Source organism: Mus musculus, chromosome 5 (genome assembly GCF_000001635.26).
Source record: "Mus musculus strain C57BL/6J chromosome 5, GRCm38.p6 C57BL/6J".
Taxonomy (NCBI): Eukaryota; Metazoa; Chordata; class Mammalia; order Rodentia; family Muridae; genus Mus; species Mus musculus.
In genome coordinates, this window is record NC_000071.6 from 103,264,557 (window position 1) to 103,291,898 (window position 27,342).

General features: G+C 43.5%; 1 long non-coding RNA gene and 1 pseudogene across 1 annotated transcript in view; one reads left to right on the plus strand and one right to left on the minus strand.

Moving 5' to 3' along the window:
• Window positions 1-27,342, minus strand: part of 4930429D17Rik (RIKEN cDNA 4930429D17 gene) — a 68,655-nt gene that overhangs the window by 34,182 nt on the left and 7,131 nt on the right. Inside the window, exons 2-4 of the long non-coding RNA NR_040699.1 lie at window positions 23,616-23,744; window positions 22,470-22,609; window positions 17,928-18,028 (exon numbers count right to left, since the gene is read on the minus strand). This is a non-coding gene — a long non-coding RNA (RIKEN cDNA 4930429D17 gene). The remainder of the gene's footprint in view (window positions 1-17,927; window positions 18,029-22,469; window positions 22,610-23,615; window positions 23,745-27,342) is intronic.
• On the plus strand, window positions 9,317-9,940 carry Gm18702 (predicted gene, 18702; annotated as a pseudogene).

A 27,342-nucleotide genomic window follows, 5' to 3' on the forward strand; every position in this document is an offset into this window, starting at 1 on the left:
ACATATACACTAAGTGCATACACACACACTCAGAGTACTGGATTGACTATGAAGAAGAGGCCATAGGGCATATTGCTTAATGTTTATTGGCTCCTGATCCCATTGTTCCCAAATTCATGACCCTAAACAATTTGACTTCCAAACTGAATAGTAGACTTTTGGTGCCCAGTAACCTTGAGCAGAGAGCTGTCACCCAATCACAATCTTTGACAGCCAACAAGACTGTCATCATGGTTGATCCCTTGTTTTGAACATTTTACAGATCCCGTGAGGAAGCTGCACTGCTGTGTCAGCTGCTTACTGCCAAAGCACAGCTCTGGCCCCTGTTGCCACTAAAACTGTTTTAGTCAGCATTCACTGATCCCTTTGCTAGCCATAGCCTTGGTAAACACTAGTTGCCTTTTTCAGTTAGATGGACATTCCCTCTGGTGGTCCAGCCTAAGTGCTTGGCTGGTGCACAGACATCCTGTATTTCCGTTGACTGTGCCTTGGTTACTGCAGGCACAGCCCTCTCTTTATATGACGGACTTTGACATCATTGGTACAAGCACCCTTGTCCCAGCCCTTCTGACTATGTGTTGAAAATGATCAGCTCAAAGTCAGCCAGGAGATATGCTCTGTTGACCTTAATTGTAACAATAAAAAACCAACAAAGAGCTTTTCTCCCATGCCCTTTCCTTGTGGACTTTTTATCTTTATGATTCTTAGAGTAAGACAAACTGATAACAAGAAAAAGTGAAAGAAGCAAGTCAGTAATAGCATCAAAAGAGTAACTAAAGGGCTCCAGAGAGACAGCTGGGATAGTCATGGCAGGAACGCTGGCGATGGAAGAACAGAAGGAAGGGAGGGGGATAGAGAGCTGAGGCTGAAGATAAGAGCTGATAAAGAGCCATAGATGGCAAGATGGATTCAAGAGAGCTACCCAACTTAGCAGCCTGAGCACCAACATCCCATCTCTAAACCTACAGCACAAGTCTCTGCTGGGGGCCATACGTCCTGCTGTTGTAGGCACAAGAGCTAGATCCTCACCATGACAGAAATGGAAGAACTGGCCCTGAAACTTGAGGCCACTTCAGGAGCTGTAGCACTCCCTGGCTTTGCCTGCTGTAGGCACTCACTGCTGCTGCAATTACATAGCTGCCAAATGCCAGTGCCACTGGGAATTAAAGCCCACAGGAACAAGCCTCCAGGCTGGGTGTCTAGGGCCATAAGTCTCTGGCTTCTAAACCACGTGGGTGCACCCTGGCCATCAGAGGTCTTGGGCACAGCCAGCAATAGAACAATTTCTTCCCACCTACTCATGATTTTCATCCAGCCAGAATAGAGGGATCCAAGCTGGTTGGTGATGTTATAATTAAATTCATGTAATGTTGACTGCATAGAAAATACTTCAAGACCAACTCAGTTGTAGGGGTGGTGAATAATTCGCTGTTCAAAAAAATATGATTTTATTTTAAGCTTTCCAAAGATTATCAATGAAAAGGAAGCCAGTCTATGATAGCCTTGTTCCTTACCCCTGGGTATAAGATGTCTTTCTCCATGTGGTTACGCCTGCATCTTTTTCTCTGTGGGCACTTACCCTTAGCCTGCTGCCTCTCCATCTTCGTTTGGAGTTTGTTATCACAGCTGTTTATTTGGCTTTTAGCTTTGCACTTTTCCAGTCTCTTCAGATTTATTCACACATTCATTCAATTGTAAGAAGAAAGGGGCAGAAGTAGTGTGTGGCTTTAATTTACCAAATTGATTTCCCGGAGAGTTAAGTAAACTCTCACCTCTGTTAACAAATAATTTGTCTATTCCAATCACGTAACCAACGTGATTCCTTTTCAAAGGCAGCGTGGGGAGCGCTAACATAGGACAGACCTAAAACCTCCGATCTTCCTTCCCATTCCTGATCGCAATCCTGGCTCTGGCCTTCTAGCCCTGGCTTTGATTCCCCTCTGAAGAGACAGGGACAGAGAGATCACTCAAAAAAATTACTCGTCAAATGATGAAGACACACTGAACTGCACATTTTGGAAAGCATGACAATTACAGTATATTATTTCAGAAGCCTCTCAAGAAGCAACGAAGAAGACCTGAAATCCTATCACTAATTACAACGGTTAAATAGAAGCAGCTCCCCTCCACGCTCTAAGCGGACTGAGAAGCCCTGGTACAGGCAATGTTGCCAATACCTTCTTTAAAATGATGAACTCGCCCTCCGAGTATGAAGTCATCTTTCTGCAATCAGACTGCCAAATGTAAACTAAGAGACCTACTTAGCAGGTGTTTCTGTCTCTGGTATCAGTGCTCCTTACCGTTTGCTAATAAATACAATCCAGTCTCCATTTTTTCGCATAATGAGCATTGTAAGGACTAGAAGCATGGCAGTAACCGGCAGCAAGCGTGGTTTTAGCCCTCGGTTCATTCAGTAAGCTCACATCTTAGCACCTGCTATCCATTAGCACAGCTGAGCTCTGCGAGTGTAAGGTGCACAAGGCAAAGCTCTGACCTCCTGTTTTTAGAGTTGAAAGGTTATTGTCCGTAATAAACGGTAACAAAGACGGAGTTAGTGGCGCCGTATGCCATAGGGAGAACACAGGCGTGGAACATGTTCGCTTACCTATACCAGGAAAGAACGAAAGCTTCAAGGCTACAAAAAGACGTTGCTTTTGAAGTTAATAATCCATATGAAATAATGTCCTTCTTACCAAAATAGTACACTTAGATGAGATTTAAATAGTGTAGGAAACTATCACCTTGAAGCCGAGACACGGTAAGTGTGTTCCTGTGGACAGACAACCTATGCATCCATCCGTACATCACGCATCTGCGCATGCACACAGAGGATCGCATCCTGCACAGTTTACCGTCCTGCCGCACACACAATTAATGCTAACTGTTTTGCCAAGGTGTTAGAATTTTAATAGCACACCTTGGGCCGCCCAGACTCTTCACAAGGGTTCACCTCTTCCCTAAATTATTTGCTCAGTCTTTCCTCTTATTCAGGGCTGTTTCTAGTGAGTTTCGAATGCAGCTCCTTCCCACACCACACTTAGGACAGTTCTCCATGGTAAACTGACTTACTCTAAGGAAGGACACATCTTTCAAGCCCTGAGAACATTATCACAGACACGTGTATGGAAAATGTCTCCCCTTCCTTCCCTTCCTGTTCTTCCCAACTGAGTTGTTGAATATGAAAGTTGTGCTGGAATCAGTTCATGCTTTTCACAGAATAACCCATTAAAAGAAGCGTTCTAATTGCAGAAGATGTTATTCAACATGCAGCAGATGCCACTCCAAGAGAAGGGTTTAGGGTGGGATTTGTGCCTTGCAGTTGCTCTGGAAGTCAATTACTTCCAATTCACTGACATCCTGTCAGCCAAAGTTCAGAGACTTAAGCTGTAAGATCTGCTTAGTACATATAATTCCTCCATATTATGAACCGTATTATGCCATCTATTTTCTTTTCTATGAATTAACCAAATTCAATCACTTCAAGAAGAGTTGATTGTGAATGTGCACAAACACACTAAAAATATGTGGAAAAGTGAATATTGGTCACTAGGTCAATGGTCTCCTTAACAAGAAATTAAAATTTATAGAATCTAGAGCTAATAGGAAGACTATATCTGACTGTGTGCTTTATAAGATATTTTTGTTTCTTTTTCCTTCGACTCTTTAAGAAAATTAGCAATACAGTTAAGCAACAAACTGCAGAAAAAGGAGCTAAAATTTGAACATGAACAAAACTCAGTCGACACAAAACATAAGTGTTCAAAGCTTGCCTTTAACATGCTAGATATTAGTCACAGAAATGTGACATGGGATGTGTCTTGCACATCCTTTGCATCTGTGAATATATGATGTCAAACTTATGTTGCATCAGCAATGGCGTGAGCCTCAATTCCCATCCCGCACCAGGAATGGCTTCTGCTCCTTTGTACTTTGGCCTCAACTAAAAGCCAAGGTGAAACATGAAGTCATAGCTGCAATTGCTAGAAGGATGTTGTCCAGGTAGCCAGCCAGGGAGCCTCTAAGAATGTGGCATGGCAATTTCACTTTTCATCTTAAAGTCAAAAAAGCTTTAATTCCCCTTCAAAGCTGATATGCTTAGTTCCTTATAACCAGATCTCTCTTTCTACTTTGGCTACCTGTAAACTAATATCAAATGTGTGACATATACTGATTACATAGAGCATACATTGATTACATAGGATGTATATTGATTACATAAGACATGTTTTCACTATACTCTACAAACTCTAGTCAAACAGGGTTTTCTTTTTCCTTTTGTAAACTTCACTCACTCACATTTTGTACTTTATTGAATGTCTACACTGTGAAGTATAAAGTTGAATCAATGTTTTTCCTAATTGTCGTGATGCTAACCAAATCTTTTAATCTCTAAATTTCTATTTTCCCATTTATAAAATAAAAGCATTATCCATGCTGAGCAGTGGTGGTGCATGCCTTTAATCCCAGCACTTGGAGTCAAGAGGCAGGCAGATTTCTGAGTTCAAGGCCAGCCTGGTCTACAGAGTGAGTTCCAGGACAGCCAGGACTACACAGAGAAAAGAAACCCTGTCTCGAAAAAGCCAAAAAAAAAAAAAAAAAGTATTATTCATATAATAAAACTCAGAATACATTATCTGTACAACAGTGCTTTCAGGTCTCAAAGAAAAAACATTTATTGCTTCCCAAAAAGTACCGCTGAATTTTGTATTAACTCGTGCTCCCAGTATTAGTCATCTGCTATTCTTTTGAAATGTCTGCTCTGGAAAACTACCCAGCCTCTCTCCAACCAACCTAACCAATAACTCAGTCAGTCTGAAAGAGCATCTCATGTCCCCAGCCCCTCCCACACCATCCAGCCCCGCCCCATACCATCCTGACCAATGACTCAGCCTGTCTGGAAGAGCATCTCATGTCCCCAGCCTTAGTGATGATTGTACATGGACACATGGCTCAGGCTGGAACAAACCACACCGCACATATGACACTTCTAACGCTAAGAGGAAACAGTTTTCTTCACTTCATTAAATTCCCCATGGGGAAGTCGAGAGCGCTGAAAAGCACTTTTTTTTTTCCACTTTACAGGAGAAACATATTTTGTGGTAAAGTGAAGAGATCACAACTGGGATTGGGAGAGACAGAAGTGATATTCTGATAACAGACACTGCTTGCCTTCTTCCAAGTCTTGTGTGAACCCATCTGTACCCCAACCACCTGCGGCTGTCTAGTTCCCAACTCTAATTCAAGCAAATGCACAGGGCAGCAAAAACAGACGTGCTCACCTGTAACACTACTTTGAGATCCCTCTGTTACACTGTATATAGACAGTGTAACAGAATCCATGGGAAGGATACTAAAGAACCAGCCTTCTGTTATAAGGGAAACATTTGGAGATTTTGAGAGTGAAAATCTTCCATGCCCTTACTATATTGTCCAAGGTCTCCTTAGACATGGATGCTGTGATAAGATAAAGTTACCAAGCATTTTCCTAGACGAAACTTTGACAGGAAAGAAAATGGGGAAAGAGCCCAGCAGGAATAGCCATTCAACTATGATACTGTCTGACCCACAGTGAAGGAAAAGGAGAACAAGGCTTGGATAGAAGCTCCCTGCGGCGGGTGGGGGGAGGGCTGCTGTGCGGCTTCTGCCATTAGATGGTTCTGGTACCCAGTGTTTTCCCAGGCCTCCCAGGAATGGGCCTGCAGTGATGCCCTGAGTGCAAAAGGCAAGGGGCTGGATGCAGCCTGAAGGAAGCCTGCCCTGGGCTCAAATGTCAAACTGGATTTTGGGGTGCAGCAGCAACTAACTACACTCCCTGCCACTGGGGAGTTTTGCAGTCACATTGTGACAGCAGATCCCCAAAGTGAGAACCTGTGAAACAGGAGAGACAATAGGGGCCCAAGAATCCAATTTAATCTGGTACCGAGTGACTAATACTGAATTGGAAAAATGATGAGGGAAAATTCAATTTTCTACAGTGATCCAAAGCCAAGGAATACTGATAGTTCCACAGAGGGTCTCGCTGCTCGGCAGTATGGGACAACTGGTTACAAGGCATACAGCTCTTGCCAAACTTCTCAAGACAGAAATTGGATACCAACTTTCTTTTCCCCCTTTCCAATCTTCTTGATACGATTATTTGTCATCAGGGTAAAACTTACCATCATACCATAACTAATGCTAAAACCAAGATGATCATGACGTCAGGAGGTCAAGTCCAAACAGTTATCTATTTAATCCGTGGTGAATGTCTCAGCTCAGAGATGACTTTAGCTATTCCTTTTCAAAGATACTTTGTTTCTTTATTACTTCGTGTGTGGAGTGCATGCATATCATGGTGTAACGTATGAAGCACAAGGGACGCCTTTGAGGAATCTGTTCTTCCCTTCCATCATGGGTTCCCAAGACCAAGCTCCAACAGTCACGCTTCTCGCTGGCCCAGCTGTCTCTTTTGAATTCCCAGTCAAGGTTTAGGAATGAAAGTCTGGAGCAGAGCGCAGGGAATCCATTCTGCACTCCGAGATGTCCCTCAGACAGCGAGTGCCTAATGACACGCACCTGAGTGTCATGGAAGACAGTATTGCGACATTAAGCTGGAAATGAGGGAAAAGGTTTCAGTGACTGCTTTAGTCTTCTCCTACATCTAACTGCCCTGAGGAAAATTACACCCTGAGGCTGGAAGCAGACTCCAGGAGTGTTCTCCTGAGTTCCAGATTCTCACTCATGTCTCTAGAGTCATTAACTCTCCTTATGCTCATGTGTTTTAGGCCACTGATGAGGTGTGACCTGTTCTTAGTTTTATGTGCTGTAGAGAAAGCAATTCATTGCAGCCTAAGACCCTTACTATAGTCTCCTTCAATTCAATCTTTAAATTGAGTTCAAGAAATTAAATCTCACTATTAAAAGCTGCTTCTTTTTAAAAGAATCAAGGGTGTTTAGAAGAAAACATATAATCTATATGGAAGGGGGAAATCCATAGAAATATCTTACAGTGCTTGAATATGCCTTGCAATGTAACAGCCCTGAACCTAGTAATCTATGACCCAGTGTCTAGGTTTATCCTCGTGTCCAGAAAGTAGGACCTGTACAGGGGGTAAGGGAGCCGGATTTGGAGACATGCAGTGTGGCTAGCTCCCCCAGTACACATACTTCCTAACCTTGGATAGGAAATGGGGGTGGTGAAGACTCCAAGGAGACCAAAGACGATCCAAGACGTAAATCTGCAAGGGTGCCAAATATCTTCCTAGGCAATGGAACAACACACTGTCATAATGACATGGGCCTGGCACCACTAGTGGTCAGAGTACCTGCTGCTGTAAGGTCCTCTCAGGTGTTGGGCCACAGAGTAGCAGAAAGTCTGTCAAAGGTCTGGTCCCACTGACAGGAACCTCAAATAGTAAAGCAGCCCCCCAAGACGTCCCAGTTGATTCTGCCCAAAACAGAAACATCAAACCAAGAGGGGGCAACAAAAAGGGCACAGCCAGGGGTAGGGCACTGCCATTATGGAGCCATTCAAGTAAAGAAGCAACCAAGTATGTGAAATGTTTGTAAACATGTGTTCTACATGGTTCTAGGTGCAGCGCCTCTGGTGGGCTGGCTATAAGAGGGTCAAGTCTTTCACGTCCTGCTGTTTGTTTTAAAACACAGGTGTGAGCAGCACAGTACATCATTTCAGGCCTCAATCTCTGTGTCCTTACTCTACAAAGGAGGTGTTCCTATTACCCTGGTTCTAGATCCTTCTGGATTTGCCCATTGCCAAACAGACCTCTGTATTCATTGGCTGGTGAAGCACCAGTCGGTTGTCTTCACCATCAAGTTGCAAATGTGTATCCTCGGGACTTTTTGCTTACATGATTACATTGTTTACTTTGTTACATTGATGATTGGCTGGATCTGGGTACAAAGTCTAGACAGAGTTCTGCCCTCAAAGACTCCTCTGACACACCTGATGAGTTCCCACCATCTCAAGCTAAAATGCTTCTGTGCTATCTTGTCCATCCAGTGATGTCTTAGCTACTGTTGCCTTGTTATGAAGACATGCTGACCAAGGCAACCTACAAAAGAAAGCATTTAATTGGGGGCTTACAGTTTCAGAACGTGAATCCATGACCATCATTGCAGGGAGCAAGGGAGCAAGGCAGCAGGCAGGCAGGCATTGTGCTGGAGCAGTAACTAAGAATTTACATCAAAAGTAGGAGGCAAATAGTTAACTATAACAGCTTGGATCTTTAAACCTCAAAGCCCATCCCCAGTTACACACTTTCTCCAATAAGGCCATACCTCTTAATCCTTCCCAAACAGTCCCACCAACTGGAAACCAAGTATTCAAATATATGAACCTATGGAAGGCCATTCTCACTCAAACTATCACAGGAAAGTGGGTTCTCTCTGCTCCTTCATGTGCTTGGCACTCATAGAGGATGAAGATGACATTGTATAGATGTTCATGATGTGCATATGGTGTGACGATCTGACGTGAGGAGGGTGATGTGCAGTACTTGTTGAGACAACAGATAAAATGAGTATGTTCAGTTGTCCTCACAGACAAGCACTCCTTGTTGTACACAGGTAATTGCAGAATTCTTTGTCCCATTCTTAAAGTAAGATCCCTAACTAGGTATGGTAGTTAGGGATATATAATCCTAGAAGTTGGGAGGCTGGCACAGGAGGATCAGGAGTTCAAGGATAGCCTCACTTATAATAACAAGTTTCAAGTCACCTTTAGCTATATAAACCCTTGTCTCAAAAAAAAAAAAGTCCCTTACAGGTAGGATTAATTACATCATTCATTCATAAATGTTATAAACATTAATTCAATGACTACATGTCCAAATCTTGTTTGATTGGAATTTGAAGATAAAGTGGCTTTCCCATATAATTGGAAAGGAGGGTAGATGAGCAATTAATTCAATATGTTAAGTGTGATTGGCAACAATGGTTGCTAGTATAAACTCAGCTGGCAGACTGGACTTAAGTCTTAGTATTACTGCTTAGTGGACTGTTGGCACTAATGGGTTCCATGGGCCTCTCTGCACTCTCTTTCTTCTAAGAAAAGGACATGCTTCTCCCACTGAAGCCACACTTGCCATATGTTCTCTTGATCCTACTTCTTTTGGGCATCTTCTCATGAACATTTACTTTCAAAACCTTGGCTTCGTTTTTTTTATTTTATTTATGTGGTATTTGTGGGCACATGTGGAATTAGAAGACAACTATGGGGACAGTCTCCTTCTCCACGTGGGTTACAGGGATCAAATTCAAGTCATCAGGATTGGCAGTGAGCACTCTTCCCTGCTAAGTTATCTCAACACCTGAGATCGAGCTTTGGGGAGCTCTGCACAGCCTGGATGGCACTCAGAAGCAGAATGATGTCAACCATGATGTCAACAGGGAGCTTGTAGGCACTCAAGGAGCAGATGGAAGGCCAGCTGGAAAAGGAAGCAGCTGATGGCTCACTGCTCCCACAGCTCAAATTCCATGAAATAGGAAACAAAAGTTATGGAGTTTGAGAGGGAGATGGAGGAGACCAACTTGAAAGCACTTGGGTTTGACAAGGCAGAAGGTATGGGTGAGCTTTGTCCACCAGAGGACTGCAGCATGCTTGTCGCTAAAGTGGGTGAAGGGAGTAGTGCTGGTTAATTGCCCGAGGGTTAATAACAAACTGCTGAGAATCAACATCATGACCCTCATCAACAAACACGAGAAGCCAACCATCAAAGCTTTCCTCAGTAAAGACGACATCATCAACAGTTGTGAGGCAGAGGAAATCCCAGCATGACAAAGTAGCCGTGCTTTTAGTCATCAACAGAATTGACGCAGAGACAGTAGAATCAGTTTAGAGAATGGTTTATAGGCCACCTGCATGGTGCCTGGTAGCCAGCCCTGCCACACGGAGGAATTCTTCTCCTTGGGAGACAGGATTGTTTTGAACGCTGGCATTGCTTCAGTTAAGGATATCTTTCTTGACATCCTTCAATTACGGATATCTTTCCTTGCTATTGTAAGCTGAGGTTGAAGTTATTCTCTTCTAAATAAATCATCTCAATGCCTCCTGGCTTTTAGTGTTTCAAGTGAGAATTTGGTTGTTATTCTGCTGTGTTGACCTTTACTCTTGACTAACTCTTTTGGCTTTCAGCATTCTTTCTTTGTTCAATTGGCTCGTGCTTCACCTCTAATATGATATGAGGAGTATCTTTCATGATCCTGTCCTTCTGATATCTTAAATGCATTCTGTCTTAATGACCATCTCTCTCAACAGATTAAGAAATATTTCTGCTTTGATTTTCATAGAATATATTTTCTATGCCTTTGCCTTGTACTTCTAGTTTGGTGTTTCATTGGTTTGGTTTTTTTAATGGTATCCCACAGAGCCCACATGTTCTGTTTGTACTTTCTTATTATTTCAATCTCACTTTTTTGCGATCTTAAAGTTCTGCTTCACCTGTCTTGTCTCTGAGACTGATGTCTGGACTTCCACTTGATCCATTTCATTAGTGAGACTTTTTGTTGAGCTTTCTATTAGGTTTATTGATCTTTTTATTTTCAATTTTTTGATTGATTTTTCAGCCTTTTTGTCTCTTTCTGAATTCTATAATTCTAATTTCATATCCTGTATTGATGTCCTCATTTCATTCAGCCATTTATTGATAATTTGATTTTAATTATTCAAGGGTTTATTCATGTCCTCTGATTTTATTAGCTATTCTCTCCCTGTCTGTCTCTGTGCCTCCTCTCTGTCTCTGTGTCTCTGTCTTTGTCTTTCTCAGTCTCTCTCAATCTGTATTTACGCTCTCTCTCTCTCTCTCTCTCTCTCTCACACACACACACACACACACACACACACACACACACAGTCTCTCTGTAGTCCTGGTGTCCTTGGACTTGCTATGTATACCTGGTCTCAAACCCACAGCAATCTACCTGTCTCTGCTTCTGGGATTAAGGACATGTTCCACCATGCCTGACTTAATTATTGAACATTCCTAACTTTTAAAAACTATTTGTTTGTTCTTTGTGAAGTTCACATCATGCACTCCAATCCCACTCATTTACCCTCTCCTGATACCCACCCTCCACCCTTGCAACTCACCCCCAACAGAGAAATCTGTAGTGTTCCAGGGTATCCCATAGTATACCCTTTTGTCCACACTTCTTTGCTTACAAATGTTCATTGCAATGAGTCCTTGGTCTGGTTGAAGGCATCTGACTTCTGCTACTCTAGCAATACGGGAACCTCACTGGGATTCCTCTCCAATAGCCTGCTATTGCCCTGGTCTTGGAGATCCTGTAGTTTTGGATCTGTAGAAGCAACCTCTTTATGCACTCTGCAGTTCATCGATGGAGTAGCTATTGTGGTGGAACAATTCAAAGCCCTGGAAGTGGGCCTAAGATGTATCTGAACCAGTCAGCCTGCCAGTTCTCCTGCTCTCACGCCCTTGGGATCAGCTCACAAGCAGCCCCCACAACCAGGGTCAGCTCTACCCTCCTGCCCAAGTGAGATGCCAAGCCAACTACTCTCCCAAGTTTTGCAGCTGGTGAGGGACATGGCCAGTTCTTCTCTCAGGACCCCAGGGCCAGCTCTCCGGCCTGCCACAGATGGCAAGGGATGAGGGAGGGGAGGAGGGCATTACTCCTTCACATGTGTTGGGAACTAAAAGGAGAGCCCGGGGAAAGGGGGGGGGGGAAGTAGCTCACGTCCGGCCAGAGTTCCTCCTATGCTCTGGGCAGGCCAGACGCTTTCCACTCAGCCCTGGGTGGTCATCCAAACCTCTGACCCACTCAACAGGGGGTGGACAAGGAGTAGCCCCTGACCTGGGGGGCCCAGGGCCACATCCTGTAGCCCCAGGGTTATGGGAGAGAGGGATTAGGGAAGAGGTTCCCAACACTGACCAGAGTGCGTAGCGGATCTTGATGGAGCAGAGACTCTATGGTTTAAGAACTTTATTATAGAAATGCAGGGAGAAAGAGAAAAGGGAGAGGGGGGAGGGGGAGGAAGAGGAAGAGAGGAGAGAGGAGAGAAGACAAAGAGAGTAGAGAAAGGGTGAGAGAGAGAAAGGTAAGAGGGAGACAAGAGAGTAAGCAGTATGAGAGTAGGAGAGCAAAGGAGTGAGAGAGCATGGTCTTCACTGTTGCTAGGTAACTGGGGAGGAGTTTAGCCTGAAGGTCAGAAGCTTGGGCCATTGCCTACATGACTACTGACCATGTTTCTCTTGTGGGGGCTGTGGGGGCTGTGGGGGGCGGTAACTTAGGCAGGGGCCAGAGTTCCAGGAGCATGAGGGAATGCCTACCTTGTCATGCAGGTGAATTCTCACCACCGGGGTTCAGACCTCAGCTCACCTGGATACCAGCCTGAACTTCCCCACACACATGTGCTACTGCCCAGAAAATAACAGGCAAGACCAGCTCTCCTGCACTCATGCCTGTGGGCCAGCCCACCGGCCACCTCATATCTAGGGAAAGCTCTACTGTGCTGCTCAGGTGCAGTGCAGGGCCTGCTCACCCAAGTGCTGCAGCAGCTAAGAGGCAAAGCTAGCTCTCTCGCACTGATAACCTAGGGTCCAGCTCTCCTACCTGCCAAGTGCTGCAGCAGCTAAGAGACAAGGCTAGCTCTCCCGCTCTGATGACCTAGGGTCCAGCGTTCCTGCCTGCCACATGTGACAAGGGGTGGGGCTGGGGAGTATCTCTCTCTCCTCCTTGCCACCACAGCATAGACAAGTGGCTGGTCCAGCTCTCCCATGCTCACGACCTCAGGGCTGGCTCACCATCATCCCCTACCCCCAGGGTCAGCTCTGCCATGCTGCTCAGGTGAGGTTCAGGGCCAACTCTACCAAGTGCTACCAGCCTTGGACATTCTTACACTCAATCTTCTGGATTCCTGATTTGGGGAATTTTATCTAAATTCATTTTAATTAAGAACCTCAACTGTGGATTTGATAACCTTTTGAAGAATTGTATTGTCTTCATGCCTAATGGTTTTGTGTTTCTGCAATATGGTTTTCACATCTGGCTCTCTAACATTTCCTACCTTTCTTTACTACTGAGACAAGTGGGTTTTTCTGCTGTCACCTGCCTCATGGGACTACAGCTCTGCAGCTCTTCTCCAGGTATTTCCTCCAGACTCCAGTGGTTCAGACATGGGTGTCATCTGGCACCTTGTATGTCTGATGATGACCAGCAGCCTGGCTGGTGGCGTTTATTAGGAACATTCAACTTCACAAGCATTTGGTGAGTATCACTATGCATGAGATATCACTGGACATAGAACGGAGGGAGGGAGGGACGTGGTCCTATTCTTCCTGTATGTGTTCTTCAAAGCAACGCGGCCCCAGTTGAGAGGGAACACTTGATGACGTAAGGAACAGCTGATGATGTAAGGACTCCAGAACAATGGCTAAAAAATTTGGTTTATGTTAAATTGTTTGTGGGGCAGGCAGCTTTAACATTAAACCTTTACATTTAAACCTTACCTTGAGGTATTTGCATTTAGCACTCGTCTGCTATACTTATCATATGATGTTTGACAGGAACCTGTGGCCTGTGATCATGCCAATTCAGGAGTAGAAACTATTATCAGCAGCCCACAGCTGATCCTTCTTGTCAATCATAAACACACACACATACACACAAAACAAGCTACACAGAAAAATTAGCTTAAATTTCAGTGTACTTTTGCCTGTGACTTCAAGACTATTATTCCTTTGCGGGAAAATTGATTTCTCCTATAGAAACCTATAAAGCAGTATTATTATGCGATGGAGCTTTTGGTAACTATGAGGAAAAGATGGGAACTGTGAATCTCCAATGCTCTGCTCTCTTCAATAAAGAACTCCTTCAATCAATAGGAAATAGCAAGAGGACGTGGGGGAGATATTCCTTCTATGGTCTGATAAGAAAAGATATAGATTTAAAGCCATTAGAGAGACAGTCACTGCTTCTATTATAAAATACAGTTAAGACCTACAATTAGTTAGTCTACCCTACTCAAAACCATTTAGTAATTACTAAGTAATTTCTTTCACCATTTCACAAAGTAAAATGTTCAGGAAGCATTTATATATATATATATATATATATATATATATATATATATATATATATATATATACATATATATATATATATATATATATATATAATTTCAAAGTAACCTTGAAAACTAAACCTGAAAGACAACTTAACACCGGATGCTTAGAGGTACTTCTGGGCATCATACAGCAGAATACCACAATAAACAAAAAAAACTACACACCATGGTCTATCTCATGCCAGAATAGAACAGTTGTCTAGAATATGCGCTCTCAATCAGACAATGTTGGACCTAAATTTCATCTTCACCTAACTGGACAATCTTCTAAATGATGGTGTTTCTCAGCTGTGCAAGAGCACACCAGCAGCACCCCTGTCACGGGAAAAGCACAAACTCTAGTCTACATATCTGCCTGTGAGTATAGCCTTTAAAGAAGTAACGTTAAATAATGTCCTAAGTGTAAGATTCTTAGTCTTAGTCGAAGTGTAACTCACAGGAGCAATGTCCCAATAACAAGAGGGAAAGACACTGGATTTGCATGTGAAAATAAAAGGCCCTTTGAGGAGTCAGTGAGAAGCAGCCATCTTCCAGCTGAGGAGCAATGCCTCACCAAGTACAGCTTTTCAAGCACTCTCACCTAGGATTTTACACCCCTCTTATCACCAGATATAAGCAACTTAAAGGGGGAAATGTTTATCTTTTCTAAGGGTTTCAAAAGGCTCGGTGCATGGATACTTGGCTCCATGTTTGGGTGTAGCAGAACGATATCAAGAATCAGAGAAGATACAGGAAGGGGAACCAGACAAATGCAGCATGTCCTAGGACATGTCCCTGTTGACACTTCCTCCAACTGGTTCCACCTCCCACCTTGCACCAATTCCCTACTATGCCCTTATAATATAACCTTATCAAATGATTAACACATTCATTACAGTAGACCTCTCCCTTATAATATAACCTCATCAAATGGTTAATATATTCATTATGGCAGACCTCTCAGGATCTAATTCACTCTGACAACATCAATGCAGGTTCACCCAGAACTTGCTTTATTAATCTCCTGGGGATTTCTCAATGCAATAAGGTGACAGTTATGACTAGGCAGCTGAGATCCTAGCCTTCAAACTATGAGGGAAGATACTCTGTCATTTAAGCCACCCACTCTGTGGTATTTTGTTACTGCAGCTGACACAATCTTCAGAGTTTATTCTGAGGGTTTGATGCACTCTTGGGGATTACAGATCTTGACAAATAAACATCGTTGATATCAACTCACAAACAGAGACCATGTGTGAGAAAGGGTGGATAATCTCCACATCCTTCTTCAGCCTTTGACGAATCAGCCAAGAGAGATTAAGCTCTAGTTATTGATGACAAAGACTGGGTGGGTCAGTGTTGCAGTAAATCTCCAACCTCAGTAAGCCCAGGCAAAAACACACAACTCAGTTACAATATTTATAAGCTGTACATCAGATTGGGTGGATCTACTGCTACACTAATCTATTCCCCAGCTATGAGATCCCTTGCTACCTGTGGCTTCTCCAGGCCATGTGGTTCTGCTCCAGCTTCCTTCCACCTCTTCTTCCTCCATCTTTCTTCTTAGTTGTCCCTTACCCTTCCTCTCTTCTCTAAAACCTCTAGCCCCACCTTTTCCTTCTACTCCCCAATCGTAGGCTCTAGCCTTTATTTGATCAGTTAAAATGAGGAGAAGGTTCACATGAAACTACCTGGGTAAGTGATCCACTTCTTGTAAGGGCAGCCTCTCTTGAGGAAGCAGATTTTCAGAAAGCTTGAGGTAAGACCTTATGCCCCACCCCCATGTCTGTGCTTGCTGCCCTTGCTCAACGCACCTGTTGTTGGGAGTTGTGCGAGCCTCATCCTACGAAGCTCTCACTTCCTGGGAAGTCATTCATACTGTAGGGCATGAGCTATGTCAATGGAAGATAAGCAGCAAAATGAGCGTTCTACATAAGAACACTGGTTCGTTTAGATTTGCTTATGTGCATAGAGCATATAGTAGATATTCAAAATATACTGATGAATTTTAGGAAAAAAAAAACAAGACATATGCCAGATATAGTGGCGTTCACCTTTGATACCAGCACTTTGGAAGGCAGAGGCAGATGGGTCTCTGACTTTGAAGTCAGCATGGTCCACACAATGAAATCTAAGCTATCCTGAGATACATACATAGTGAGACTGCCTCAAGATGAAAGCAAGTGAGCAAGAGCAAAAGGAGGAGGAGGCAGAGGAAGAGGAGGAAGAGGAGGAGGAAGAAGAGGAGGAGAAAAGGAAGGAAGGAAGGAAGGAAGGAAGGAAGGAAGGAAGGAAGGAAGGAAGGAAGGAAGGAAGCAAAGGAGGGAGGGAAAAGGGAAGGAAGAAGAGAGGAAACAAAAAAGAAGGAAGAAACCAAAAACCTTTCCCGAGAGTTGGCCTAAATCATGGATATTTACCTTTGTTCCAAAGCTCCTCTTGCTGAAGATGACCGTACTATAACTGAGCCAACCCTTCTCTCTAAATATGCCATAGCCTATGTCAGTAAGCATTAAGCCCCGCCCACATATTCCTACAGCAGAGCCTGTGCTAAACAAAGTAACTATTATTCATTTCAAAGAAGTAACGCCCTCTACCACAGTAATCTATACACTACATGCTCAACAAAAGTTGTTAGCAGTGTGAACATTAAAGGTGCACATTGGTTAAGGGGCAATTATTGAATAGCCTGATTTAATGGAAGGTTGAGAATATAAACCTGAGGAAAAACAAATTAGGTTTGTTTTTAAGCATGGAGAGTTATTGCCTCTCTTTGTGTATTTGATCTCTCAAGTTACCATCTCATATACTGTTTGTGGGTGTTTTGTCTGCATGTATGCCTGCACACCACACACATGCTACATGCTCATGGAGGCCACAAGAGATCACTGGATCCCTGGAAACTGAAGTTACAGTTAGGAGCCGCCATGGTGCTGGGAATGAAACCTGAGTCCTCTGGAAGAGCAGTCAGTGCTCCCAAGTGCTGAGCCAGCTCTCCAGAGCCCTGTTTCCTCTTTAAACCTCAGATTTTAAGAAAAAGAAATATATTTATGGTTCCTATTGACATAGAAAATATTATATTTTAGATATAGCAAACAAATTTAAATAGCATATATGGAATATTGTGGGCAAAATCATGTTCTATTAATTGCATAAAAGCATAAATTTTAGAATAATCAAGAAGACCTAGTAAACTCCAAGCTAAATTAGCGACTGTGACTATCCAAGACATCTCAGCCTGAAATGCTTCTGGTTTATTTGTAACACTCTTTCCTAAAGCTAAAGCAATTAAACCTGCTTTTCACAATACAGGGATTGCAGTCTTTGCAAAGACCCACTTAGCAAGCCTTTGCAAGTTAGAAATCGCATTGCGTACCAGTTTTTAAGAATGGTCCTGACTATAAAAACATGTCCTTTTCTAAACACAAAATTACTTCTTATGTCATTGTATGTGTATACCAGTTCTATTGGTTTTGCTTTTCTTCTCTCTTTAAAGGTAGATAATAGTGGAAATACCAATCTACAAATTAAACACACATGCATATGTGATAATTTATCTCTATAGCATATATATATACATATATACACATATATATATTCATACACCAAAGATTGCAATGTATATAGCAATTTATGATTCATCATGACCTTACTTTAATTATAAGATTCAAATCAAGTGGTCTATCATCAGATTTAGTGTGGGGTTATTTTAAATCAACTCATTTCCATAATTTAATGGTCTCATAAACAGTGAAATTAAATTGTTTTCCTAATTTCTTGGTCTTTAGTTTTTAGATATTCTTGGCTTGAATTTCAAATTCATTACCAGTAATGACATTTTATGAAAATGAAGTGTTTTGTAAGAGAATACCTGTTGATACTAGTGAAAAATCCAGAAGGCTTCAAATGACTTCTTGTTGTTGTTTTTTGTTTTTTTCCTGTACTTTCTCCTTCAGTGACAGCAGATGACATCTATAAGAATGTAGTATATTCCTCTCAGACACTTCTGAAATTCCTGAGAGCAGAACAGAACCCCCAAAGGTGTGTCACCATGTCATGAGCACCAAGTGGTGTAGCCTCCAACAAGCCTGAAGCAGGCTGAGCCAGACCTTGACTTTGTTGCCTAAGAAGATCACCTAGGGTGGAGCCTGCCTCCCTGGATCACTCTATTGTTCAGCCACTGCCACTGCTGCTACCTGCTGGGAGTCGGCCTAGCTATTCTGGAGCCTACATGTGGTCACCTGCAGCTGGGCTCCAAGGATGATTTGGCGGTAATGAGCTTCCCCCCTCCATTATAAAGCGTGTCTGCATTAAAATTTTGAGTCTTGATTAGAATACTGTCTTGGTTCCATTTCTCTCTCTACCCGCCTAGATTCCCTCTTTTCTTTCAGTTCCAAGATGCCTCCCAGGCTCGAACCCAGACATGAGAGCCGCAGGTCGGCCCCAACAATGTGGCTCCTCAGTCCTCGGTAGATGTGGTGGTTTGAATATGTTTGGCCCAGGGAGTGGCACTATTTGGAGGTATGTCCTTGGAGTGGGTATGTCACTGTGAGTGTGGGCTTAAGACCATAGTCCTAGCAACCTAGAAGCCAGTATTTTGCTAGCAGCCTTCAGATGAAGATGTGGAACTCTCAGCTCTGCTTGTGCCATGCCTGCCTGGGTACTACCATGCTCCTGCCTTGATGATAATGGACTGAACCTCTGAACCTGTAAGGCAGCCCGAATTAAATGTTGTTCTTATAAGAGTTGCCTTAGTCATGGTGTCTGTTCAAAGCAGTAAAACCCTAGCTAAGACATGCTTTACCCATCTATTCAACCCCAACTGACAGAATCGAACATGTTCAAGGGCCATGCCAACCCCGGACATAAGCACAGGGTGAGACTGGCTCTTTGCTCTGAGAAGTATAGAAGCTGTCAAGGGATGTTGCCCATAAATAAGATAATATTAAATACAATATAAATGTTTGGGACACGTCTACATTTCACGTGCATGACAATGTGTCAGGCAAAATAACGAAGATTTAATCGGTGTGGCCACCTGTATCCATTCTGTGTACGGCCAACCGTCCATGCCTAATGTGTTTCCTAAATATTAGAGCATGACGTTAGCTAATAATAACTTACTCAGTAATGCCCATGGAGTAGAGCTGAATGTTTACCACTTGGTCATGAAGTACCTGTTCTCCTGCTGTTAAAACTCTTCTTAATGTCTGCCTCAGCTATTTCTACCCATGGCTTATGAGTAACTGACTATTACAAGGAATGATGGCATCCAAAAACTGAATAAAGAATAATACTATAGTAACTGTCTAAAAGTCCAAATTTTAAGTCCGCTTGTGAATGCAATAGTTCTTTGTGTATGTTAAGTTACAGTGTGAAGTAGGAAGTCCCAGCAGTCCCTTTGTGCCTTGAATATCTGGCTAACAGTAATGTCAAGCATGTGGTTCATACTTTAGCAAATATCTATATTCACATAATTCCCTTATGTTTATGACACACCCTCTAAAAATACTTTAAATGGCTTGGGCTTAAAAAGTGGCAAGATAAGCCTCCTGGATGAATTTATTTTGATAAACACCAATTATTATTACATTTGGATAATTCTTTTAATAAATTTTCATTCTTAGCCCTATGGAAATCCCGGGTTTTAAATTTGTTAAAAGCAAGACAAAACTAGCAATAAGAAAAGGTTATTTTTTAATTTTATCCTACAAGATTCATATTTTTATGAACTGAATAAAATTTTGCAATTGTTTCTGTTTGGGGGTGGTCCATCCTTGGTCACCAGTGTGCCTCCATCCTTGGTCACCAGGGTGCCTCTGTCCTTGGTCAACAGAGTGCCTCTGTCCTTGGTCACCAGTGTGCCTCCATCCTTGGTCACCAGGGTTCCTCCATCCTTGGTCACCAGGGTGCCTCTGTCCTTGGTCACCAGGGTGCCTCCATCCTCTATTTGTTTCCACCAAGAACAAGGAAGATATTTGGCATTGTAGAAAAATGTGGGATTGAACTGGATTTTCATTTCATTTTTTCTTGGTGTGACTCAAGAAATACACACATGCTTTCTTCTCTCGTGTGTGAAGAAGGTGAAATAGAAAAGGGGACTTTTATGTCTAAGGCACCTGTCTTTTTTTTTTTCTGCATTTCTGGTTGTTTTTAGAATTTACTGCTTACTGGACACTAAGCTGTAAACTAAAACCATAAAGGTGAATAAGTAGCATATGGCCCCTGCCCTATCGGAATCCACGCTTCAATAGGAGAGAAAGGCCTAGCGGTCAGCTGGAGTCTGCGTGACAAGGAGTTATAGTCAATATTTAGTGAGCATGAACTGTGAGCCAGTCTTGGTGCTAGGCTTTCTGTCTATATGATCCCCCAGCTTTCCCACAAGAACCACAAATCACTGAAGAAATATTATCATAACTCTTGCTGTACAAGTGAGGGCATGAAGCCTGGAAAGTTTATGTGACTTGACTATAGTCACATAGCTCAAGCAAGGGCCAGAGCTGCGATTTACACCCTGCTGGTTTGACTTAAGGACTGTGGCCATAAGCACTAAGCATACTGCATCCAAAAGGAGGAATGAAAAAAAAAAAAAATGGTCTAAAATGCTTCTAGCCTACCAGTGCAAGCAGGTGGGAAACAGGTGGCCACGAATCCTAGTTTGGTTGGAACTGTCTTTATCAAATATAGTCCTCTCCATACTCACAAATCACTGTGAGAGTAATAAATCTTAGTCACCCAATTTCAATAGGAAAAGACATCTAAGCTTGTATATAAAAGAGGAATTTGGACTGTCTAGCTATGGCCTGGTTCTTTCGTCTGGAGGAGCCTTGTGGAACTATGAATGTCCCGCCATTCCATAGAAACTTTTGGGAGCCACAAAACTAACCAGCTTGGAACCCTGCCTAACCACCCATCCTAGTTGGATCCACCCACCACCCCAACTGGTCTGCCTGGGACAGCCAGCAGAAACAGGAGCCTAGCATAGCAGCCCTCTGAGAGGCTCTACCTATCAGCTGACTGAGACAAATGAAGATAACCACAGACAAACATTGGACGGAAGTCTGGGACCCCTGTGGAAGAGTTAAGGGAAGGATTCAAGGTCCTCAAGGAGATGGCAACCACACAGGAAGACCAACAGCATCATCTAACCTGGACCCCTGGAACCTCCCAGAGACTGAACCACCAACCAAAGAGCATATACAGGTTGGTCCGAGGCCCCCAACACACATGTAGCAGAGGGCTACCTTATCTGGGCTCAGTGGGAGAGGATATGCCTAATTCTGCAGAGACTTGATGGGAGGGGGAATGTGGGGGGCACCCTCTCAGAGGCAAAGGGGAGGAGGGATGGAGGGGGAAGTCTACTAGGGGAGACAAGGAGAGGGGATCAACATTTGGGATGTAAATAATTAATTAAAAAAAGAAAAAAAGAGGAATCTGCCAGCTGAAAAATAAATACTTCAAAGGAAGATGGAGATGATGACAGAGAGAAGGAATACCAGGTACAACTGCAAGAAACCAGAACTCAGCACCAGGCAAACTTTCAGGGCACTGGTACAAAATACCTGTGGTCAGATCTCAACCAACTAGTAACTACAGTGGCTCAAATATTCTCCACGTCAAAGCCAAGCCAGACTGAAAAGCATGAATGAATCATCTGATGGGATCTGAATAAAGTCTCCATTTCATGTCACACCATCCTAGAAGATGAGCTCTCTTCTCTATCCCCTCAGGTGTCACTACCCCGCCTTCATTGTGCACTCCAGCCTCGGTGGCCTTCCCCCCATGATCCCAAGTAGGGGATCACTGTCTTCCTAAGACACTCATCACCATCCTCTTGTCTCCACATCGCCCTGCTTAACTCCTCCATCCCACAGGCCAACTACCTTTTACAACAGTCGTTTAAAAGTCATTCAATTCCGATGTTGAAGGCTGTATTACACCTGTGAGCAAAGAAAACCACAACAGGCCGGTGTGTTGGTTTGTTATCCGTGCCAAATGAGTGAGTGAATGAAGTGTTGGGGACCATGCTGAATACATTTCATCACAAGAGTACCACGTTCATAAAGGAGATGAAAACACAGAACTGACTAATATCAATACAGCAGGCATAGCTCAGAATGAAAACTACACTTTGGGAAAGTGGTACCCTCACTCCACTGGCATCAAACAAGGACCTAGACATGGAAATAAGAAAAAAATGGCTTTCCTCGGCTGCCACCAACAGGCTTGGACACTCTGAGGAAGCTAAGACTGCGCTGGGGTGAAGCCTTCATTTCATCCTGCATCTAGCACCCTTACAGCCAGGCCAGTCAGCATGCTGACCTCGGTCTGCAAACTTGTGAGCACCCACCCTCGTCACGCCCTGAGGATGAGATCAGGACCCTCGTTAAAGCAGCTGATGCCAATGTCGAACCTTTCTGGCCTGGCTTGTTCGCAAAGGCCCTGGCCGCTGTCAACACTGAGAACCTCATCTGCACTGTAGGGGCTGGTAGGTCCCGCTCCCGCTGCTGACGTCATACCAGCAGCTGCCCTGCCTGTTCCTTGCTGCCAACCCTGCAGAAGAGAAAAAAGAGGACTCAACGAAGGACGTATCTCAAGAGCCTGGCATTCACATGAGCTTTGGTATTATTATTATTATTATTATTATTATTAATTATTCCATTCATTTACATCTCAAATGATATCCTGGTTATCCCTCCACAAACGCCCCCATCCCACAACCTCCCTCCCCTCCCTCCCCTTTGCCTCTATGAGGGTGCTCCCCCATCCAACCACCTACCCACCCACTCACCCTCTCCTGCCCCACTGCTCCAGCATCCCCCTACACTGGGGCATCCAACCTCCACAGGACTAAGGACCTCCCTTCCCACTGATGTCAGACAAGGCCATCCTCTGCTACATACATATCTGTAGTTATGGATCACTCCCTGTACACTCCTTGGTTGGTGGTCTAGTCCCTGGGAGCTCTGGGTGGTCTGACTAGCAGACATTGTTCTTCCTATGGGGTTGCAATCCCTCTCCACTACTCCAGTCCTTTTATTAACTAAACCTCTTTTGTTAATGTGTCCAGTAAAAAGATGAACCTAAATTTTTAAGGAAGGAGGGGGGTGGGAAGGGAACGAGGGAGGGACAGAGGGAAAGAAAGAATGGCTACCTCTCTGCTTCCTGGTGTGCCTGTGAGGGCAGCTGAAAGGCTTCTCTTTTGCTAGGTAACAGTTTTAAACCTTGCAGAGATGAATATGATTGGTACTCTCAGTAAATTGACACAGCCATGCTAGTACATCTTTAGCGTGCTAATACAAAGTAAGATGTTTAAAAGTTTCGCCAAAATAAGCTTCAGAGAGGCAGTCACACAAACAGGTGAAAAGTTTTAAGGGGTCTATGAAGAACAGGGGAGGGGGGAGTGGAGGGAGATGAAACTCAACTGGGAGTCTTATCAAAACGAGAACAGCCTGTACAGATAATGAAAACTGGAAAAGCCTAATGAGCAGGGATCGTATTAGGAGGCAAAACACATTAGCAAAAGCATAAGATATCTTTAATGGGTTCTAATTCTTACCCCGGTCTTTGTTGTGATTTGCTAGCATGCTTTATGGTGGTTCTGAACTTCCATTTGTATCTTCATTAGCATCATTCTTTTCCACTGGCAGACATCAGTTCTCTTTCTGTGGACCCTCACCTCAGAAATCTATAGAAATAAAATGAATGTGGGGGTTATAGTCCCCTTATGACACTTACATAAACATTAGCACAGTAATGAAGTCGAAATACCTTAGAGCGCCATGTATATTATCTGCAGAGGTAATTATCAAAAGAGACATTCTGGGACAGGGACATTCTGAGAATTTCCCTTATTGTAGTTGAGAGAACATTTGTATGGAAAAAAAAATCAAAAACAAAACAAACAAGAACAGGTAAAGCCAGGTAGAAAAAAATACCAAAGAGCTAACTTTTGTGACCTTTCCGACAGAGATCATCAGTACAACAGCAATCCACAATGACTGAGTCACAGGGCTGGCGAGATTGCTTGATGGCTAAGAGAACATACAATTCTTGCAGCATCGTATCTGAGTTTGGTTCACAACACCAGCATCTTTAAAAAAAAAAAAGAAAAGAAAAGAAATCTTTCCAAAAGAAAGATAGAAAGACTGACTGACTGACTGACTGACTAAGCCTCTCCTATCCATACAACACTATGTCTACGCCTCAAGAATACCAAGAATTTAGTGACAGTGAGCCACAGCCCCAGAACCTGACTAGGGGTCCAGGACTTGAACATCCATGATACGGCCAAGCCCATGTCGACAACACACATTCACTGGAGACTTCATCTGCTCTCCACAGTGATAAGTAAGGATGGAATATGGAAGCCAACTAGTGTGGTTGAACTACTTAGCATTTGAGAAAAACCACAAGGGCTGGGTGTGGTGAGCCATATTTTAAGTCCCTGCACTCCAGAAAAGGGGATAAAGGGGCAGAGGATCTTTGTGAATTTCAGGTTAGCTTGATCTACATAATGAGCTCCAGAACAACCAGAACTACATAAAGACCCTGTCAGGAAGGAAGGAAGGAAGGGAGAAAGAAAGAAAGGAAGGAAGGAAGAGAGAAAGAGAGAAAGAAAGAAAGATAAAGAGAGAGAGAAATCTCAGTGGGAGAGGTAGCACCTAGTCTCCCAAAGACTTACAAAGTGCCAGGCTGGGAGATACCCAGGAGTCCCCACCCCTAAGAGAAGGGGAGGGGAATGGGGGAAAGATTGTGGGAAGGGGTGACTGGGAGTGGCAGTAAGCAGGATGTAAAGTGAATAAGTTATTAAAAAAAAAAAAAAAGTTAACCTCCTTTGTCAGGTCTACCCCAGATGGTCATGGGTCCCTTTCTGGTCTATGCTTCTGGATTCAGGTAGCTCCTGTGAGACTCTGCCTGCTCAAATCGCATTTCCCGGGTCTAAGCTGGAGGCGACACTAGTAGCTAACTCACATGTCATTTGACAGTGTGAGTTGTTTAGGAACATAATGCACTCAGAACTTAGTATTCTATAAATATAAAAGAAAGTACAAAAAAAAATAATAATAAATCCAGAGAAAGTGGGTATAATTACCCTCTCTTTCCCCCTGGGCTTTCCACTTCTACAATCGATCTCCATTTTCAAGAAAAAAGGGAATATTTTCCCTAAAGGGTCGAACGCTGTTTCTGAGCCAGTGAAAACCACCGTTGCTTAACATCACACTATTGCAGTTGCTCTCTCAAGCCAAGCGCCCTCCCGTCTCTGGCTGCACGGAGCCGCCTCCTTCATTCACATCCCACAGGCCAGCTCTCCACCTGTCAGCATCCAGACCTTCCTTCCTTCCTTCCTTCCTTCCTTCCTTCCTTCCTTCCTTCCTTCCTCCCTCCCTCCCTCCCTCCCTCCCTCCCTCCCTCCCTCCCTCCCTTCCTTCCTTCCTTCCTTCCTTCCTTCCTTCCGAGCCACTGGAGAGCTGGACCGCAGCTGGGGAGGGATGTTTCAGTTCACCTGTCTCCAAATCCGCAGAGTTAGCGCTTAGCCCTGTTCCTCGTTGTATGTTTGGTGAGGACTCAGAGAGAAATGAAAAAGAAGACAAGGTGGGGGCGGGGAGGAAAGAGTGATCAAAAAATGTCTTTCTCTGGGACATGGTAGTTACTCAAAGCTCTCCAATGCACGCTTGGATTAGAAAGTTGGACCAATTCATTTAAATAAATTTCTTCCTATTTCTTTCTCAAAAACATTGAAAATTTTCACATTCTATTTTTCCTCTTTTGATGACAGCCCTGAAATACAAAGCATATAATTTCCTAATATCAGAAGATAATGCTCTCTTCTGCCTCTCAATTATTAAAAAGACTTCAAAGTCTTACATCAGACCACGCCTCATCTTGAAAGCTACTGTCTTCCAGCATTTTAACTAACCTTGATCTTTCTTACTTCTGTCAAAAGACAAAATTACAACAAAGATGTAATTGACTTCTCAGTCCTAGAGTAGAGCAAATGTTACAGTGAGCGGAACAGAAAGGTTGGCTTGAGAGAGAGAGAAAAAAGGATTGAAGAAAGTTCTAGAAACAGAGCCAAAAACATACTATTTCTCTCTGCATTAGTTTCCTTATAGGATTAAAACAGAGATGGCAGCCGGGCGGGGTGGCGCCCGCCTTTAATCCCAGCACTCGGGAGGCAGAGGCAGATGGATTTCTGAGTTCAAGGCCAGCCTGGTCTACAAAGTGAGTTCCAGGACAGCCAAGGCTACACAGAGAAACCCTGTCTCGAAAAAAACAAAAACAAACAAAACAAAACAAAAAACAGAGATGGCTTCCTTGCCTTGCTGACTTGGCACTGAAATCAGCTCATGCCTATTCTATGTTACTCCACATTTAATAAAATGGTGTTTTTTCAGGTTGTGCAGTTCCCTGGGAGACTCCATCTTACAAACAACTTTTGATTCCTTTGAGAGAGGAGGAGGACTTCAGCCATTTATCAGACACCACAATCCAGCAGACTGCTCAGTGACATTTCTGGGCATAGAAGGGGAGTCTCTCTTTAAATTTATGGTTGAGAACTGAAACCATGGGGGCACATGGCCACATTAAATTCATGTAATGGGAGCCAGGATCAAGAATTTACCAGACATGCCAGATCAGGGAGAGGGTATAGCCCCCTTACGCGGAGCCCATACAGTGGCAAACACCTAACCCTGAGACTGTAGGGTTCAATACCAATCTGTCATCTGAGCTTTGTTGTGTGCGTCAGGAACTCCCCAACTTGGCTGGGTCCTCAGCTATTGACACAGCTTATCAAACTCTGTCTACTTGTCTTGTTTACTGTTCTGGGCACTGTTCAGCCATCCACCGATCTGCCAGCTGCACCATACTCAGCCGCCTCCACCGACCGCAGCCTCCACCGCAGCCTCTGCACCTCACAGCTTCAAGAACTGACCTACTTTATCTGTCTCTGGCCTCTTCCACAATAGCCTCTTCAACTTCCATTCACTCCATAACCCAATTATACATATATAGATATATATTTACTGTGTCATGTGTGATATGAGAGTTGATATCCGTAATTAAAATTGGAATAAAGAAGTTGTATTCGCTTTGGACTGATTACTAAGGAAGGCAGGCTTTATGACAACTTGTTGTTATCGAAACTGCCAAATCTCTTGAATTTGTGGTCCTTCAGTATATGCTGATGCGGTGGAAAAACACAATCATATTCAGTTGTGCTTCTGGCACAGCGTGCTCATGACCCTTGGATTGTCCTAGACTCTCCTAGTGTTGAAAACCTG